General features: G+C 37.2%; 1 protein-coding gene across 1 annotated transcript in view; it reads left to right on the forward strand.

The window, feature by feature from the left end:
• LOC138866706 (uncharacterized) overlaps positions 1-5,000 on the forward strand; it is a 33,882-nt gene that overhangs the window by 24,702 nt on the left and 4,180 nt on the right. The gene's annotated exons all lie outside the window — the stretch shown is intronic.

Genomic DNA, 5,000 nt, shown 5'->3' on the forward strand with positions numbered 1-5,000 from the left:
AAAGATAAAAAGTGCACGGAGAAAATATGAAAGACAGGAAAAATACAAGAATTAGTAATGAATAGAAAGAGAGTTAGCAGCATAGGCAAAGTGAGAGAGAGATGGAGTGAGGAAGAGAGAAAGTCGGGAGACACACAGGAAAAGAGGGTGAGGGGGAGAAATAGTCGTCATAATCCCGAGGGCATTTTAAGATAGAATGTTCCTCATTAACTGGAGTCGCAGCGTTCGAATCAGGGCTCTCACATTGGCAGATCAGAGATTCCCTTGAGTTAGATGAACTATCCCTAGATTGAACAGAATGCCCCTGGATTTCACATATGCCGATTTTAAATTCTCATTCAAAAGATAACCTTTTTCTAGAATTATAAGGCAATGTTGGTGGTATTCTATTCTCAATCTTTATACAATAATATTATTCAGTACTTAAAGCTTTGGCCTAAGTAAAAGAATATAAAGCACTGTTGTCTTGAATCTTTTCTTGAATCTTGGAAATATATATATATATATATATATATATATATATATATATATATATATATATATATATATATATACATATTTTTCCAAGATTCAAGAAAAGATTCAAGACAACAGTGCTTTATATTCTTTTACTTAGGCCAAATATATATATACATATATATATATATATATATATATATATATATATATATATATATATATATATATATATATATATATATATAAATATATATATATATATATATATATATATATATATATATATATTTTTATGTATATATATATACATATATACATAATATATAAATATTTATATATATATATATATATATATATATATATATATATATATATATATATACATATACATATATATATATATATATATATATATATATATATATACATAAATACATATATACATATTTATGTATATGTATATGTATATATATATATATATATATGTATGTATGTATGTATGTATGTATATATGTATGATAATATCTGGCAATGAGTAAGAGTGGAGTCGTTCTTTTGATCAATGTCATTAAGTGCTAAAATTACGTGTCCAAAGTGATCTGTGATAGTGCTACACAGGAGAGAAAAAATCGTGAATGTATAGCGCATATAATCCAACCAAAATAGAAATAATAATTCATCTGATAACCTCACAAGTTTATAAAATGTATTATCGGACCATACGTACGCGGACATTTTAAACTAACAGGAGTGCCAGAAAGTGCCAACTAGGAATACTAGGATTCATTACAGTGTTAGAGAAGCTCATAAGTTCATCGAGAGTGCCTCAATATTCAGAATCAGTGAAAAGAAAATAATAATAATAATCTCCTCCCATGAAAAGTATACCAAAATACGAAAGCATTAGGAAATGATAAGCAACACCTGTGCCACAGGTCGCCGAGTAACAGTGCCAACCGCGCGGGCATTACAGTTTCCACTCAAGTAACTTTGCAAGGGAAAAGTCATCGGCCAGTATGTAAGTACAGTACATCACAAAATCAGGTAGGTTTAAAAATGGTTCCCATAAAGCGTAAAGCATTATCTGCCATTCGACAGAAGAAACGCCTGATAAACCAAGTAATAATAAAGCGTAATTCAAGCTTTGGCACCTCATATGAGCGCCAGACGCCGACCCCATGACCTGTGGTCAGCCGAGGCCGCACCCCGTTCGGCTTAGCAACAGCTAAGGAATGCGACGCCGCTCCGAAAAATTGCCAGATACAAAATCACCCTTATAACTCCCTTTATCCCAAACCCCATCCTTACCCCCTCCAATATCATCCTAAATCCTCCCACACCACCCGCATCCCTCCCTCAATTCCTCTGCTGGAACACTACAATTTAAGGACATTATAAAGCATGGGCTCATTATAATGGAGTGCGTGTGTGCGCCTGTGCAGACACGGTTCATACGTTCGTGCGCGAGTATGAGCGCGTAGGCACGAAAGCGCGCAGGTGCATATGTGCGCATATACATGCGTACAGGTTCATATGAGTGTAGGCGAGTTTAAATTCATGTGCGGATACATGGGTATGTATGCTACTGTTTGTCTACGTAAAGGCTATAAGCGTCCATATAGCTTTGTGATAGAGTACATTATATATGGGTATGTTCCGTGCTTATACATGAGGGTATACATGGGTTTAAAGGCGTAAATATGCAAATTTGTACATATGGTGTATATATTCATGTATGAATGTGTACATATACATGTGTATATAAGCATGTATATGTGTATGTGTATATAGGTATATATAATGTGCGTGCATATGTGTATGCGTGGGTGAATGTATAGGTAGACATATGGAGGTATTTATATGTGTATATGTATAGGTATACGTATATAGGTGTGTGCAGGATGTAGGAAGGTGGATAAATAAGTAAGTATATGTATGTATGTATGTACGTATGTATGTACGTAGAGGTAGTTATATGTAAAGCAAGTGCAGATATATACACATATATACAGGAGGGGGGGACACTAGTGTATGCTGCAAATGTATGTGCTCATACACGGATGCGTGAGCACATGCAGGGATAGATACATGCGTATGTATAGTGATATGTAGGTTTGCGAGGCATGCAAAAAGGGGTGTTTACATATACACGGGTGAGTATACACTCATGTATACTCACTCACTTATCAATAACATATAACAAGCTCATAAAGGGACAGGCGATGTGAACATATGACTAGGTCAGACTATGATGGACATGTATGTAGTTATTTATAACGTAAGAATAAGTATCCATATCCATAAGCATAAGTACAAGAATAAAGGTGTATGCTTGCATATGCATATGCGTGGGAATGAGCATATGCGTAGTACTTGGAGCATGTGCGGGAATGAATATGTCTGCATCAGGTGCACATACGCACAAACGAAGTTAATAAATAAAATAAAAATCAAACATATATGCACTTCTAATAATTAACCCCAGCTCACGGGAGTAGTGAGCCGCACTGCCGCTCCTAAGTCCACACCAGGTAGGACCAAATCTGCTGGGGGGACTTATCAATGGCATTCCGGCTAAATTACCCCCCTCCCACCAAGATACACCTAAGCCAGTAGGTGGGAGGTAAATCGGCTGTCCACCTCCCAATATAAAACCCATGAACTTACAAACAAAGAAAAGGCCCTCATTCCCCGGAGGCGAAGGAGACCCTGGTTACGGAGGCGATCAGGATCGCTCCGGAGCAGAGGGTGCTAAAAATATCCGGGTAAAGACAGGCCGCCCCACGTTGATGAACCTTTGCACATACAATATAAGGACCATGGGAACTGAATCCGACTTACTAGCTTTACTAGAGGAACTCTCTTCCATTAAATGGGATGTAGTAGGACTCTGCGAAGTTAGAAGACTAGGCGAAGAGCAGAAGTTAATAAATGAGGGACACGTGCTCTATTGGAGAGGAAAACTTCTGTGTAGCAAACAGGAATTAGGGGTAGGATCCTTAATACACAAACGCTTAGAAAAGAACATCGTAGAATTCTATAGTGTCAGCGAAAGAGTGGCTTCTGTAACAATAAAACTAAACAATGGTACAACTTAAAAATTATTCAAGTCTATGCTCCAACCTGCAGCCACACTGATGAAGAAATAGAGAGCTTCTATGAAGATGGTCATTTACCCAGCGAGGGAACAAAAACCCATTTCACAATAATCATGGGGGATTTTAATGCCAAAATAGGTAAAAAGACAGAGGGCGAAACCGCAGTAGGGAACCATGGGACAGGCACTAGAAACGAGAGGGGACAAATGCTAGTCGACTTTGCGGAGGCTCGATCACTCAGTATCATGAATACATTCTTCGAAAAAAGACTAGAATGGAAGTGGACATGGAAGTCGCCTTCTGACGGCAAAAACGAAATTGACTTCATAATTTCAAATAGGCGCGATATAATAAAAAATGTAGAGGTTATAAATAAAGTAAATGTAGGCAGCGACCATAGAATGGTGAGAGGCGAAATTAAAATACATCTCAGAAGGGAAAGGAACAAACTAAAGTGTAAACCACAGCCAAACTTGGCTAACTTGAGGATCAGAGCAACAGAATTTAGCCTAAACATCCAAAACAGATATTCACTCCTCCGCGACGAAGATCTCAACATCGACCAAATCAATAAACAGTTCAATGATATAATAAAAGCTACACTTAAAGTAAGCGGCAAGATCGACAATCGAAGCTCCAGCAAGCTCTCGGTAGAAACTAAACAGCTTATGCAAAAACGTAGAGACATGAAAGTATCGTCAAATAGGGACAAGATAGAATTGGTTGAACTAACAAAGACCATAAATAAAAAGAAGAGGGAAGATGTACGGAAATTCAATACTCAAATAATAAATGAAGCAGTGATTTCAGGTACCAGCATGAAAGCAGCTAAAAGAAGACTAGGAATGGGGAGAAATCAAATGTATGCAATTAAGAAACCAAACGGAGATTTAACATATAATAAGAATGAAATCATCAAAGTAGTGGAAGACTTTTACAGGGATCTATACAACTCAAACGAACAGCCACAAATAGAAGCAAACACGGTAACTAGAGACGTACCTAATATCACAAAATAAGAAATAAAAAGAGCACTTAAAGGCATGAAGAGAGGGAAAACACCAGGCGAAGACGGAATTAGTATAGACCTCATATTAGATGCAGGAGACATCGCAACAGTGAAACTAGCTAATCTTTTTAACAAATGTCTTCTCAGCGGAAAAACTCCGAAAGCCTGGAAAAATACAACAATTATCTTGTTACACAAAAAAAGCGATAAAAAGGATTTAAAAAATTACCGACCCATAAGCCTCCTTTTGGTTACTTACAAACTGTTCACGAAAGTCATTACAGCTCGCATTTCTGACAGTCTGGATTCCAGCCAGCCTAGAGAACAGGCAGGCTTCCGCAGCGGATTCTCAACAACAGATCACATCCACACGCTCACCCAAATAAGAGAAAAAGTAAACGAATATAGGAAACCCCTGCGTATGGCATTCATCG

The sequence above is a fragment of the Penaeus vannamei genome, chromosome 26, assembly GCF_042767895.1.
Source record: "Penaeus vannamei isolate JL-2024 chromosome 26, ASM4276789v1, whole genome shotgun sequence".
NCBI lineage: Eukaryota > Metazoa > Arthropoda > Malacostraca > Decapoda > Penaeidae > Penaeus > Penaeus vannamei.